Genomic DNA, 16,370 nt, shown 5'->3' on the forward strand with positions numbered 1-16,370 from the left:
ATTTTTATAGTAGTTTGTTACATACCAATGAATAATAATATATTCACCCTTAAAAAGGAAAGTCCAGAAATCAACCAAACAAGTAGCTTTGGAAACACCTGGCCATAGATAAATTCAACAATTGAGTTTGCTCTCTTCTGGTGGAATACTTAAAATTCCTAGAGCTTTACTTACATTCTTATTCTAGCTCAGGCACCTAAGTGGCTGCTTGATTTAGAGCACATTTTAAAACTGTTTTGAGCCTTTTTTTTTTTTTTTCATTTGTGAAATGGGTTAATAATACGTCCTAACAGTTTGTTGAGAGGATTAAATATGCCACAAATTTAAGCCATGGCAGGACATGAAAAGTCGTCAGAAATGTTTTTTTATTTTTGCTTTTTCTAAAACTTTCGGATTAAGTCTCAGTTATAAAGACTACATATTGAGCAAAATAATTTACAGTATTGATTTTTTAAAAATTCTAGAGACTATGTTAACATCCAGTAGCTTTACGATTTCTCAATACATCTAACCAATCCTTTTGGGTGAGATAGATGGGCCATGTCTTCACAGTGCTCTTAGGTGCCAAATTCTATTTATTAAACCAGTTGCTATTTGGAGTGTTATGTGGATTTAGAAGAAAAATTCGTATTAATTGCAAGGATTGAGAGAAAAATTTTCTCAATGTAGCTTTAAATGTTTGGAAGAGTATTACAAAACAATAGAAAACAGTCACCAATAAAATGATATGTTCTATCTTGAAACACAGTAGTTTGATTAAAGGAAAGCAGGGAGGGACAGGAGAACAGAGCTGAGCTGAAATCTATCCAAATCCATGGCAGATGTGGTCTAAGGATTTAGGGAGCTTTATAATTAAAATCTTTAGCCTGCTGTGGAGATTAAATATTCACCTGCAGGTTTTCACTGTTACTAGAGAATCTCTCTAAATTTGTTCTCACCTTTGTTTGCAGCATACATTACAAAAAAAAAAAAAAATACACTTCCAAATAGCAAGCAGTAGGGTCTTTGTTCACTCAGTCTGTATTTTCTCAGTCTTCATATCTGCAAGTTTCCTAGCATTGTTCTGAGCATTTTAATTCCAGGTTAGGCTCCAAAGGGTTTAAGTTTGGCCAAACCAAAGTTTAAGTTTGGCCAAACCCTTCCTGCCTAATCCAGGGCTGGCCTTGTTGGGGCCTCCTGAATTTGAAATTAGTTCTACATGTATTCTGCTGTGTTTCATGGCATCATTCAACCTTCCTGAGGTTATCCCCACAACTTTGCCCAACAGACCAAGAATGTGAAGGCCACCTGCAGCTCATGTAATCTGGACTTGGCTGAAATTGGAGATTTTTAAGCTACCAAACCAAAAGAGAATCCAAAGGCTAGACAGAATTTATGCTATTTATTTTATCCCTAATAATTTTTGTCTGCTATCTCCTGTATGGATTCACTTTTATATTCTAAACAATTATACCTCTGTTCTTTTCATATCATATCTAGAAGTCCTGAGAGTTGATAATGAATATTATATATTTATATATGTTAAATATGTTAAGCATATAAGACATATCATATATACTTAAATATGAGTTTTTAAAGATTTTATTTATATATACTTATGTATAATACACATTTTAATGTAAATATATATGTATTCATATAATTTTAAGTATTAAGGTTAAAAGAAAATTCCAAAATGGCATTGTCCAAAATGGCATCCACTAGTCATATATAAATGAAATTATATTAAAAATTTGAGCCCAAAATTGTACTTCAGATGCTCAGTAGTGCAATTCATGGGACGTGCATATTTAGAGCATTTCTATCATTATAGAAAGTTCTGTTAGATGGCTCTATTCTAAGAAGACAAAAAAAAAAAAAAAGATGGCTCTATTCTGGACCCTTGAAACTGCTTTGAAGAAGTACTGACTCTTTAGACTGTAGTCCATGCCTCCTTTAGGAGACAGTCAGATAATGGCAATGACACTTTCAAGAAAGTATTCTTAGACCGGGTTGGTTTAGACAGGAATTGAATAGAAAAAATACAGAGGGAGAGAGGGAGGGAGTTGCAGGAAGGGAAGAAGGGAGGAAGGAAGAAAACAATTTTCTGTGTCAGAGCCTTTTGCACACAGAGTATGGTATTGTATTTTAATGCCAAGCCCTGGGACTAAGTTTGTTTGAATCCACGTAAAATGCTCTCTCGTCTATATATTCAGCATCCTCCTTCGGGATAACTTAACTGAATATTCTACTTAATTGGTCTGTTAGGCTGTGACTGTATAACCATAACATCATCTTGTTGGGAAAAAAACAAACAAACAAACAAACCCAAACAAAAATGGTCATTTCTCCTTTCTGGGTTACATTTTGTCGCTGTGCCAAAGGCAGTGACCTGGTATTACGACTTACAGAATGTTAATTAAGATAGGCCATGGATTCGATACAATTTTTCACACTCCTTATGTTCATGTAGACATGACTTAAAAGTTTATTTCTCTAAGTGGACATTTCTCAGTAAGAGTGTAACTCTAAAATAATGTTACTACTGCATATTAGTCACAGGAGCATGATAGGATTTTGTGTAATTCATGATGAATGAACAGCCCAGGGAAATTTTTCCTTCAAGCTTCCCCTGATAAGCATAAGCATAGTATGAGCCTTATAGGTATAGAGCAAACAATTTTTTATGAACTGGACATTATGAAAAATCTCCTTTACCTTACCTTTTACACCTGTGTAATTATTCTACAGTCTTAATACACCTGAGGTGAAGAATCCGTTTGCAGAACTTGAGACAAGGCTAGAAGACATAAAGTTACAGAGTCAGACAAAAGGTGCTGTGTGATGTTTGTAATATGCAAAACAGAACATAAGAAAAATATATATTTTAAGATTTTATTTATTTATTAATGAGTGATACAGAGAGAGAGAGAGAGAGAAAGAAAGAGTGCGGCAGAGACACAGGCAGAGGGAGAAGCAGGCTCCATGTAGGGAGCCTGATGTGGGATCCATCCTGGGTCTCCAGGATAAGGCCCTGGGCTTAGACTGGGCTGAAGGTGGCGCTAAACCGTGAGCCACCCGGGCTGCCCCCCGCCCTTTTTTTTTTTTTTAAGATTTTATTTATTTATAAGAAAAATATTTTATTTTAATACACTGCTTCTTAAAGCGTAAGGAATGACTTTGTGAGAAATATCTTCCTGAGCAGTGTTAGGTCTGGGCAAAATTTTGGTGACAGTGAAGACTACTTTATAATGTATTCTCCTTTTTTTTTAAATTTTTTTTTCTGATCCTGTATTCTTTAATTAATCTCTCTTCTTCTGTCAGAAGAGGACGACTTTTTCAGACTGTCCATAATAGATGACCCAGAACTTTTTCACTTTTGTATCCCAGTAATGGACATTTCCTCGTGCTCTGGATGTTCAGCCTTCTCCTGTCACAAAAATGTTTATCCACCTCAGAAAACTAATAACTTAAGAAACTGACTCCTTCCAAATGATGCTTAATGTTAACATTTGTTTTCAACTCTAGTTAATAATGAGAATGTCAGATGTGGTAGAAAATTGTTGGGATCTTTCTTGCCTTGAATGGGATACTATTGTGCCTATTGATTATTTTCTTATTGATATATAATTCATACACCTTTTAATGTGTAAGATTCAGTGACTTTTAGTATATTCACAAAGATTTAAGACCATCACCAGGGGATCCCTGGGTGGCTCAGTGGTTTGGCGCCTGCCTTTGGCCCAGGACCCGATCCTGGAGTCCCGGGATCGAGTCCCATGTCGGGCTCCCAGCATAGAGCCTGCTTCTCCCTCCTCCTGTGTCTCTGCCTCTCTCTCTCTATGTCTATCATAAATAAATAAATAAATCTTAAAAAAAAAAAAAAAAAGGCCATCACCACTATCTAACTTGGGAACATTCAGTCACCCTAAAAATAAACTATACCTATTTGCATTCGCTCTCTGTTTCCCCTTCTCATGATTCCTTAACAATGACTAATCTACTTTTTGTCTCAACTAGTTTACTAATTCTGGACATTTCAAATAAATATTTGTGTGTCTGGTTCTTTCACTGGGCAAGCATAATATTTCCAAGATTTATCTGTATCGTAGCATATATCTGTACTTTATTCTTTTTATGACTCAATAATATTCCATTGTGAAGGTATATCATAATTGTTTCTCTGTTCATTTAATTTTGTGGGGCATATACATAGACTGAAACCACTGGATAATATAGTAACTCTGTGTTTAACTGTTAAAGAACTGCCCGATTGTTTTCCAAAGATTATGATGGTTCCAATGTATCCCTATCCTCATTAATACTTCTGATAGTCCTTTTAATTTAAAAAAAATTTTTTGTCACATAATGAGTGTGAAGTGGTATCACAATTAAGTGGTTTTAATTGCATTAGCATAATTACATTGAGCACTTTCTCATGTACTTATTGATCATTTGTATATTTACTTTGTAGAAATATTGATTGAAATCTTGACCATTTTTTTTCTTTTAAAGATTTATTTATCTTAGAGAGCAAGAGCAAGCAAAGTGTGCAGGAAGGGAGGGAGTGAAAGTCTTAAGACCCTATGCTGAGTGTGGAGCATGATGTGGGACTCACACTCAATCTATGACCCCAAGATCACAAATTGAGCCTAAACCAAGAGTCAGTGTTTAACCAACTGTTCCTTCTGAGGCCTGTCTTATGGCCATTTTGAAATTGGTAAATTGGGTTATTTGGGTTTTTTTTTTATGTTTAAGGGTTTTTTAATTTTTAATTTTTTTGTTTTTTTGAGAGAGAAAGTGCATGTGGGTACACATCTGTGTGGGAGAGTCAGAGGGACAGGGAGAGAGAGAATCTTAAGTAAGCTCCAGCTCTGTGTGGAGCCAGACCCTGAGACCATGACCTCAGCCAAAATCAGGCGTCTCAGGCTAAACCAACTGAGCCACCCAGATTTTTGTAATTTTGGCTCTTACGTTTAGGTCTTTGATTCATTTTGATTTAATTTTTGTATATAGTTTGAGGTTCAACTTTATTCTTTTATATCTGGATATCAATCTGTCTAGCTCCATTCATGGAAAAGACTTTTCTTTCTCTATTGAAAATTTGCCTTGATACCCTTGGCCAAAATTAACTAACCATAAATGTAGGAGTTTATTTTTGAAGTCTTAAATCTATTAATCTATATTTCTTCCCTTATGTTAGTACCACATTGTTGTGAACACTGTAGCTTTGTAATAAGTATTGAAATTGGGAAGTGCAAGTCCTTTAATGTTTTTTTTTTTCTTTTTAAAGACTCCTGGCTATTCTGAATTCCTTGCATTTTCATATGAATTTGAGGATCAGTGTGTCAGTTTTCTTTTTTGAAGAGAGAAAGCTAGCTTGGATTTTGATACAGAATACTTTGAATCTGAAGATCAACTGGGGAATATTGCCATCTTAACAATATTAAGCCTTCTAATCTATGAACATAGAATACTTTTAATTTTTTAAAGTACTGCTTGATTTCTTTCAATAATGTTTTGTAGTTTTTAATGTAAAAATCTTGCACTTTTTAATTAAATTTCTTCTTAAATATTCTATCCTTTTTATGCTATTAAAAATGGAATTTTTTCTTGATTTCATTTTTGCACTGTTCATTGCTAGTACTTTGCAGTGCAGTTGATTTTGTGTGTGATCCTGTATCCTGCAATATTGTTGAAATAGTTTTTTAGTTTGAATTAGATTTTATTAGCACATGTTCATTATTAACATTATTTTTTAACACTGTATTTTTTTTAAAGATTGTATTTACTTATTTGATGGGGGGGGGGGGTGGAGAGAGGGAGCACAAGCAGGGGGATTGGCAGGCAGAGGGAGAGGGAGAAACAGACTCTCTGCTGAGCAGGGAGCCTAATGTGGGACTCAGTCCCAGGACCCTGAGATCAAGACCTGAGCCAAAGGCAGACATTTAACTGACTGAGCCACCCAGGTGACCCTTTAATACTGTATTTTTGCATTTTCATGATCCCGGGGTCCTGGGATGCAGCCCCAAGGCTGGCTCCCTGCTCAGTGGAGAGCCTGCTTCTCCCTCTCCCGCTCCCCCTGCTTGTGCTCTCACTTGCTCTCTGTCAAATAAATAAACAAAATCTTTAAAGGGGGGGGGATCCTCGGGGTGGCTCAGTGGTTTGGCACCTGCCTTCGGCCCAGGGAGTGATCCTGGAGTCCCTGGATCGAGTCTCACTGCATGGAGCCTGCTTCTCCCTCTGCCTGTGTCTCTGCCCCCTCTCTCTGTGTTCTCTCACGAATAAATAAATAAAATCTTAAAAAAAAATTACTGACCTTCTTTAAAAGCCACCAATAAGATACTTAAAATAATCTCATGACATGGTTAGGTCTGTATTTTCTCTACAATCACAATGACTAATTCTTGAGAGGTTAAATTCAAGTTCCATGTATATAATAAGCACTCAATCCAAATGACAACACAGATGTGAGTCTCTTTCAGCTACATGTCCTTTCAATTACCCCTCACATGTGTCAGGCTCCAACAATGAAGTTGTGGAAAAGGCATAGGACTGAGATATGTTAGGATAGAGTCAATTTTGCTGGAGTTTCCACATTTCTCTGCTAATCTAGAAGTGATATGACAAAGTTTCTCTTACAATATAATAACATGATAATGATGGTGAAATCACAAAAGGTCACGGGTATCAAATTCCCAAATCTCCAGTTCAAGTGATGCCATGGAAACTTGAATATGTTCAGTTTTATTTGGACTGAGGTACTATTTATTTAAAACCAGAAACAAATTGATTTACTGCTTAGAAAGAAAGAGATACAGTTTATAAACATGTATGTATATTATATAAAGATACTGTTTTTAATTCTTATGATATTGTTTCCTGATTCAATATGTTTTATCAGAATAACCATTGAACACTTCTTAGAAATGATAAACTCAAACTTTATCTATAGATTGTTAGACACTAACTTTCCTAGCAGGATTTTATCGGGTCAGTGTATTTATAATATTATCTTTAACAGCAAAACCTACTCAAGCTAGATAATTCTTACTCTTGCTGAAAAACTACAAATATTATTCTGACTTCAATATTTGCTGATAACTATTCCCTATTTATGGATATTAGACTCATGCTTAACACTAAAATTAGTTCAGCTCGAGGCATAAATGGACTACATTTGCTCCTTTTGTCTGTCATGCTAATTACTACCAATCTCTATAGACCAGTCGAGCATTCAACCTTCCATTATAATCAGACTAAACATTACATGTGCATGTGTGCACGTGCTCTCTCTCTCTCAGATTCAACACAAGAATTGCATTTTTGAAAAAAAAAAAGAATTGCATTTTTTGTCTCACAATATTATAACTTTCCTGAATAATATTGGGTGTAACAAAAACTAAATACATAAAATATTATTTGTACAAATCTTTAGAATGCTGATTTTTAAATTTATACTGCATTATTCTAGAACATGTATATCATTATAACATTTCTAGATGAAATTTGACATTTACTGTGACAGTAATAAGCCTATTAATGAAGCCCAAGGTGACTGTGTATGATATGAAGTGTTTCATTCATTCCCATCTTGGCTCCTCCATTTTCTGTGTAACCCTGGGCAAATCTGTTTCATTCTTCATGGCTCAAGTTTTACATATGTAAAATTGGAGTAATAATTGCCATTTATATATTATTTTTTATGAGAAGATATCATAAGAATTAATGAGATTATTAGTCAGTAGACCCCCAGGCCATTGTCACTGCAAGGATAAGATTATTGGCCTTTAGAGGAAAAGGGATGGGAGGGTTTAGGAGAGAAAGCAACCTTGATGAAATGGGAGAGAGATTGGAAATGGAGCTAAGTAATGACATCAGCCTTTAAAAAAAACAGAGAAAGGGAATAAGAAAGGCAGAAAGAAGTTCTTCCATTTCCCCTTGTTCTAGTACAGACCTGTCTTCACTATCTTCACTAATTCTGTACCACCCAACCCAGACTAGGTTATACATATTTCCTCTGTTACTCTCTGGTGCCCACTCTCTCTTTCCATCATTAATCACAGGAGACTGTTGATGTGACTTTCTTATCCAGTAGTACACTGTGATACCTAAAGACAAATGCTGGATCTTATTTGTCCCTGATCCACAGAATAGAGCACAGGGTCAGGCACTTACTGTTGCTAAAAAGATACAGAAAGAAAGACAATATGGATTTGGAGTAGGAGATTTTGATATGGCTGAAAGTTGCCGTTTTGTTTTGAAAGGAGAAGCGGCTTCCTATTCTGTAATGAATTTACTGTGAACAAAATTTTTTAGCACTCCGAAATGGATATCAGGAAAGGCTTTAATCTAATATTCATTCGTTCATTTCTTTAATTGCCCAATTGCCAAGCCTTGTTTTCTACGATGACAGAGAAGCAGGAAGAGCTTCCTATTAAGCTGAAATTGATGTTCAAAGTAAAGGTACTCAGCACTAAATCTGAATTAGTAATCAGCTAATTAGATCAGTCCATATGCTTGATGGTGATGTTTTAGTTAACATTTTCTTTAATCAGCTAATGATGCAATCCACTAAGCTTGCCTTTTTCACTTTAAACTTAAGTGTGAAGTCCTCTAATCATCTTTTAGCAAAATACATACCTAAAAATGGGGAGAGCTTTAAAAAAATTTTTTTTAAAGATTTTATTTATTTATTCATGACAGAGAGAGAGGGGGGCGGGCAGAGACACAGAGGGAGAAGCAGGCTCCATACAGGGAGCCTGACATGGGACTTGATCCCAGGACTCCAGGATCACACCCTGGGCCAAAGGCAGGTGCTAAACCACTGAGCCACCCAGGGATCCCAGAGAGAGTTTTTTAAATTTTTAGATCTAAGTCTAATTTCTATTTTAGTAAAACAAACAAACAAACCTACCCGCTTCACTCATTCTTTCTTCTTAGTGAGATTACAAACAGTTGAACCACTTTGTTTCCCAAGGACCTAAGCTCAAAAGCAAATATCTGTTCTGAATATTACAAATGATACCATATGCCGAGTTGCCCGTTGTAACATGCCTCTCTAACATCATGGCTCAGGCAACTCATTCCAAAATGGTGGAAGAGACACTGAAGGTCTCAGTTTTATAGAGTTTCAAATAGTTTGCCTACCTTTATGGTTTATAGAGGTGAAAGACTACCAGAGCTCCCTAGTTCATCTCTCCAAGAATACATGGAGAAACAAAGAAACTGCTACACAGATGCCCAGGCTGCAAGCCAAGCCTGCCCTCCAGTAGAGGTTGCTTCCCAGGATGTCATGCTCCTTGCCTGAATTCAGAATTATGTTTTTCAAGTATAACTCTGTGAAGTAGCTTGATTTCTCCATTCTCTCTTTTTGCTACCCCTGCTCATTACTCTGTTTAATTAACATGCAGTAAAGAAGCAGTTAGGCAGTATTTCCACTTTTATAGAGACTCTGAGTCAACTGAAGTCAGGTGTTAGAGATTTAATACATTTGAAAAAACAAAGAAGAGATGAATTTAAAAAAATGATTTGAAAAACATCTGCCCTTGTAAACATACTATCATAAATAATTTCCATGTTAAGATCCAGGGGCCCATGTTTTATTGAAATGTCACAAGGTTTCTAATCTATAGAAAAACTTAACTTGGGCAGCCCCAGTGGCGCAGTGGTTTAGCCCCACCTGCAGCTCAGGGTGTGATCCTGGGACCCTGGATCCAGTCCCACGTCGGGCTCTCTGCATGGAGCCTGCTTCTCCCTCTGCCTGTCTCTCTCTCTCTCTCTCTCTCTCTCTCTCTGTCTCTCATGAATAAATAAATAAATCTTTAAAAAAATTTAACTTTGAAATATGGCATGTTTTTAAGAAAACAAATAAAGTATGGCATTGGCAACAAAAGAATTTTTTTCCCCTGAGGAAAAAAACTTACATTTTCTTAAGTAAGTAGCTTTAATTTCTGTTTCATAATTCCCAGGCCTTTCCTATCCAATTTTTTTAAGGGCATCAGGGCACTGCTGGATATTTAGATATATATTTGCAAAAATGTATATGCCCAATGCCTAGATACTACTACTCTATGAATTTCTATGAATCTGTCTACCCTAAATACCTCAGCTAGGTGGAATCATATAATATTTTCCCTTTTCTGACTGATTTACTTCACTTATCATAGTGTTTTTAAGGTTTGTCCATACTGTAGCATGTATCAGAATGTCATTTCTTAGGCATTCAAATTGGCAAAGAAGAAGTCAAACTCTCCCTCTTTGCCGATGACATGATACTCTACATAGAAAACCCAAAAGTCTCCACCCCAAGATTGCTAGAACTCATACAGCAATTCGGTAGCGTGGCAGGATACAAAATCAATGCCCAGAAATCAGTGGCATTTCTATACACTAACAATGAGACTGAAGAAAGAGAAATTAAGGAGTCAATCCCATTTACAATTGCACCCAAAAGCATAAGATACCTAGGAATAAACCTAACCAAAGAGGTAAAGGATCCATACCCTAAAAACTATAGAACACTTCTGAAAGAAATTGAGGAAGACACAAAGAGATGGAAAAATATTCCATGCTCATGGATTGGCAGAATTAATATTGTGAAAATGTCAATGTTACCCAGGGCAATTTACACGTTTAATGCAATCCCTATCAAAATACCATGGACTTTCTTCAGAGACTTAGAACAAATTATTTTAAGATTTGTGTGGAATCAGAAAAGACCCCGAATAGCCAGGGGAATTTTAAAAAAGAAAACCATAGCTGGGGGCATCACAATGCCAGATTTCAGGTTGTACTACAAAGCTGTGGTCATCAAGACAGTGTGGTACTGGCACAAAAACAGACACATAGATCAATGGAACAGAATAGAGAACCCAGAAGTGGACCCTGAACTTTATGGTCAACTAATATTCGATAAAGGAGGAAAGACTATCCATTGGAAGAAAGACAGTCTCTTCAATAAATGGTGCTGGGAAAATTGGACATCCACATGCAGAAGAATGAAACTAGACCACTCTCTTGCACCAGACACAAAGATAAACTCAAAATGGATGAAAGATCTAAATGTGAGACAAGATTCCATCAAAATCCTAGAGGAGAACACAGGCAACACCCTTTTTGAACTCGGCCACAGTAACTTCTTGCAAGATACATCCACGAAGGCAAAAGAAACAAAAGCAAAAATGAACTATTGGGACTTCATCAAGATAAGAAGCTTTTGCACAGCAAAGGATACAGTCAACAAAACTAAAAGACAACCTACAGAATGGGAGAAGGTATTTGCAAATGACGTATCAGATAAAGGACTAGTTTCCAAGATCTATAAAGAACTTACTAAACTCAACACCAAAGAAACAAACAATCCAATCATGAAATGGGCAAAAGACATGAACAGAAATCTCACAGAGGAAGACATAAACATGGCCAACATGCACATGAGAAAATGCTCTGCATCACTTGCCATCAGGGAAATACAAATCAAAACCACAATGAGATACCACCTCACACCAGTGAGAATGGGGCAAATTAACAAGGCAGGAAACAACAAATGTTGGAGAGGATGTGGAGAAAAGGGAACCCTCTTACACTGTTGGTGGGAATGTGAACTGGTGCAGTCACTCTGGAAAACTGTGTGGAGGTTCCTCAAACAGTTAAAAATAGACCTGCCCTACGACCCAGCAATTGCACTGTTGGGGATTTACCCCAAAGATACAGATGCAATGAAACACCGGGACACCTGCACCCTGATGTTTATAGCAGCAATGGCCACAATAGCCAAACTGTGGAAGGAGTCTTGGTGTCCAACGAAAGATGAATGGATAAAGAAGATGTGGTTTATGTATACAATGGAATATTACTCAGCTATTAGAAATGACAAATACCCACCATTTGCTTCAACGTGGATGGAACTGGAGGGTATTATGCTGAGTGAAGTAAGTCAATCGGAGAAGGACAAACATTATATGTTCTGATTCATTTGGGGAATATAAATAATAGTGAAAGGGAATATAAGGGAAGGGAGAAGAAATGTGTGGGAAATATCAGAAAGGGAGACAGAACGTAAAGACTGCTAACCCTGGGAAACGAACTAGGGGTGGTAGAAGGGGAGGAGGGCGGGGGGTGGGAGTGAATGGGTGACGGGCACTGGGGGTTATTCTGTGTGTTAGTACATTGAACACCAATAAAAAATAAAAAAATAAAAAAAAAAAGACAAACACCAAGCCAAAAAAAAAAAAAAAAAAAAAGAATGTCATTTCTTTTTAAGGCTGAATAACATTTCAATGTATGTATGTATATCATACCTGATAGGTACAATCAATACATGTATTATAGGACAATGTAAAAATACTTATTTGGTATTAAAAATCTGAGATAACTACTTTTCTATTTGGAGGATATGTATCTAATAATGATTATATTTTATCAGGAGCTCACTATCAGCCTGAGAAGGAGGGCTTAACACTGACTCACTGAATGTCTTTCTTATGTGAGCTACAGTAGCCTGGATGTACTCCTACAAAAGCCTTAACTGGCATAAACTTCAGGGAGCAAGAAGAAAACCTCAAGGGATCCCTGGGTGGCGCAGCGGTTTGGCGCCTGCCTTTGGCCCAGGGCGCGATCCCGGAGACCCGGGATCGAATCCCACATCGGGTTCCCGGTGCATGGAGCCTGCTTCTCCCTCTGCCTGTGTCTCTGCCTCTCTCTCTCTCTCTCTGTGACTATCATAAATAAATAAAAATTAAAAAAAAAAACAATGAAAAAAAAAAAAGAAAACCTCAAGAGGTTCTGAATTTTAGTTCAAAGAAGCAACCAGAAATCCAGATGATTGCTTACCTGGGACTGATACAACTTGCTTGACATGAAAATGGAACTGTAAATCTCACAAGATCAGATGATCTTGTAAGAATTTTGAAACTTCCGCCATTAATTGAAAATCCTATAAAAATAGCCTCCCTTAAACATACTTGTAATATCAAGCTTCATGGCTTGATATTCAGAAGACTATGCTCTGGATATAAGAGCTTCAGAAACAAAGGAGACAGGTGGTTTAGCTCCACCTCCTTTGGAGTTTCAGGTTAAATCATCTACTTCCACTATGCTCTGTCATCTTATCATCTGTAAAATGTAAGGAGCTCTAAAAACATGTTTTATGTGTAGTTATCTTTATTTGTTTAGAATACCAGTTACATCTAAACTATTATTCAAAGGGAGCACATGCTATTTTGAATCATCTCGTACAACTCTCTCAAAACAAAGAAAAGGAAAGGGGCCCAAAATAATTATGGGTTTCCCAAAGGAACAAGACATTGGAAATCCCATTCCATTATTCTTTTATTGAGTTCTATATAATACAGAGAAAGAAAAGTCCTCCATTCTACGTAACTGGTGCAGGACTCTGCAAGATTGGAATCAGAGCACTGTATATTAAAAAAGTATCTGGAAAATACTTAAACTAAAGGGGATATATATGTATATATATACATAGAAAATAGTGGTACCTGAAAACGATTCTATAGAAAGTGCAGAACTGGTAACCAAAGTATGTATGGGCTGCAGTTCCAAACAAGATAGGTGAATTCCTGTTTCCCGGCACCTTGGCGGTTCCACCCCACTAAACAACATTAAACTAAAATAAACATTTGAACTAGGTCATATTTAATTCTGTATGCTCATGTAAGCCAACAAAATATCCCGGGTATCATTTAGGTTGTCATTTATTTTTTATCTTCGCTTTTAATTTCTAAGTCCTTTCAAACACAAAACAGAAGTTTGAGGAAGGCATATATGAGGTGGCAGAGATAAAATAGGCTCATTTCATTTACCATGAAAATTAAGGTCTAAACAAATTCTTCATAGCTGAATGTGTCCAAACCAACTATTTTCACTTTATAGGCAAGGCTTCTGGAAAAATCATACTGAAGGACTTCTAATTACCCAAAAGCCCCTTATCTGTTCAATACATATCACTATATATTATAGGAATTCTTATGAGTGGCAGAGAAAGACATCCTGGCTAAACACCTCCATGTTTATAATGCAGATATGATGGTCTCAAACCATCCTGGAAGTGTTAGAGCCCCTTTTTGCCTTACTAATATTAATGGAGGACAAAGCTTGATATACTTTTGCTTGTATAAACTAGCTCACTTTGTTTAAATGGATGGCCCATAAATAAATCTGTAGTGTGGGCATCACTGGATGCTGAACGAATTTTTGTGGGTCTTATTAATGTCACAGGTTTCTATGGAGGATCTACTGAAAAACTCTGAGGGTAGTTTGACATTTACAACTAAATTATTACATAACCTTGAGCAAAGTAGCCTCATCATAAAGGAAGGATATTAATACTTGGTATCCATCCCTATTTGGAGGGATCCTGTAAAGTATTAAATAAAGTAATACAGGTAAATGTGAATGCATATATTTCCATTGATATTTGTACAGGCTTAAAAATAACTCTACAGAATGCACTATAAAAATCTTGATGTGTGTCCCCAAACTAGTCACCAGCTTTCCCATTTCTTAACGACTTAAGTTAACAAAAACCTATGTATTAGGTTAGTTATCAGAGAACTACAAATACTGCTTCATGCAGTATTAGGTTAGTTATCAGAGAACTTGTCCAAACCATTTGCCTTTCTCTGACCATCAATCCTCAATTCAGAAACCCTAGAGCTTTGGTCATTAATTTATGCACACAATTATCCATTCAGTTCAGAAAATTTACTGATCCTTTACAAGATTTCAGGTACTGTTCTTCAGTATGTTTTATAGATATGTTCAGGGAATACAGTACTGAACAACACGGATGAATATCCCCTCTCTCTAGTGGGTGGGGCAAAAATAAATAAACAAATATATAAACTTAGTATAAACATATAAATAAAAATTAAATAAATCTATATAAAATAACTAGCCTGTCAGGTAAGTGCTAAAGGGAACTAGAAAGCAAGGAAGGGAGATGAACATTGTTAGTTGATAGGAGGTGGTTACAATATGAAATTAAGTGATCAACAAAGGCTTTATGGTGAAGATGAAATTCTATTAATGCTTTTTGTTTTGTTTTTAACAATTTCATTTATTTATTTGAGAGAGAGGGGCGCACAAGACTAGGGGGAGGGAGAGGAACAACTAGACCACTGAGTACAGAGCCTGACAAGGAGCTGGAACTCACAACCCTGAGATCATGATCTGAGCTGAAACCAAGAGTCAGATTCCTAACTGAGACACCTAGTTACTCCTGGGGAAGATGAAATTTAAGAAAGAACAAAAGGTGAATGTGGGGACATCAACGTACATATCTGCGGACTGAATGTTACCCGCAGAGAGGCAAGAACACACCTGGAATAGTCAAGGAACAGAAGGAATCTCAGTGTGCGGAGGCCACAGTGAGCAAAGTGTAGAGAAGAAGGAAATGAACTCAGAAAGGAAGTTGGGAGGCCTAGATTGCTAGGGCTGTAGGGGCATTTTGAGGACTTTGGTTTTTGCCTTGAGTGAGCAACTAAAGACATTTAAGTGATACGGTTTGAACTATGTTTTAACAGAAGCTCTCGGGATGCCATGTTATCAGAGACTGAAGGGGAGTAAAGACAAGATCAGGAAAACCGATGACTGGTTTAAAGAAGTGAATTTCTAAAGATGACCTTCTGGGACACCTGGGTGGCTCAGATGTTGAGCATCTGCCTTTGGCTCAGGTTGTGATCCCGGGGTCCTGGGATCAAGTCTCACATCAGGCTACCTGCTGGGAGCCTGCTGCTCCCTCTGCCTATGTCTCTGCCTCTCTCTCTGTGTCTCTCATGAATAAATAAATAATAATAAAAAAATAAGATGTGCCTTCTACTCAGTGAAGGTGTAGGGCAGGGGTTAGCAAATAACGGTCCCCTGGTCAAACTGGGTTCTCAGCCTGTTCTTGTAGGATCTACGAGATAATAATGGTTCTTAAATTTTGAGAAGTTGTTGGAGAAGGAGAAGAAGCTACAGAAACTGCACATGGCCCAAAGAGCCTAAAATACTTAAAACCTGGAAAATATTTCCAACACCTAACATAAAGCCTCTGGCTGGTGGTAGGTCCTCAACAAACCTGGAAGGAGGAATACATGAGTAACTTAGTTGCTGAAAATATTATAAAGTGATACGTGTCAAGGAACATTTGTGTCTTTACCCCTAACCTTGAAGAACAATGTCATTTTCATTGAGCTACTGAAAACTACGGTCTATTTTTTGAAACGGTAAAACCAGAAGGCATTTTCTCACATAGGCAATGTCAGAAACCAGGTTCAGGCACAATGAAATAGCAAAAAATAATAAAAAACAGTTTTATAGAGCTTTAAACTTTACAAAGGATTTTCATGTTCATCATCTCATGTTATCATGAAAATAGGTATTATTTT

At 36.8% G+C, this 16,370-nt stretch overlaps 1 protein-coding gene and 1 long non-coding RNA gene across 6 annotated transcripts in view; one reads left to right on the forward strand and one right to left on the reverse strand.

The window, feature by feature from the left end:
* Positions 1–16,370, forward strand: part of LOC119870828 (cornifin-B-like) — a 174,898-nt gene that overhangs the window by 155,675 nt on the left and 2,853 nt on the right. The window lies entirely within an intron of this gene.
* Positions 1–16,370, reverse strand: part of LOC119875975 — a 151,065-nt gene that overhangs the window by 94,400 nt on the left and 40,295 nt on the right. For 3 of the 5 annotated variants that reach the window (XR_005354090.1, XR_005354093.1, XR_005354092.1), the window contains exon 6: positions 2,703–2,779. This is a non-coding gene — a long non-coding RNA (uncharacterized LOC119875975). Of the gene's footprint in view, positions 1–243; positions 2,780–16,370 lie in introns of those variants that run through there. The other 2 variants (XR_005354089.1, XR_005354091.1) reach the window with 1 other exon arrangement.

This window comes from Canis lupus, chromosome 1 (assembly GCF_011100685.1).
Source record: "Canis lupus familiaris isolate Mischka breed German Shepherd chromosome 1, alternate assembly UU_Cfam_GSD_1.0, whole genome shotgun sequence".
Taxonomy (NCBI): Eukaryota; Metazoa; Chordata; class Mammalia; order Carnivora; family Canidae; genus Canis; species Canis lupus.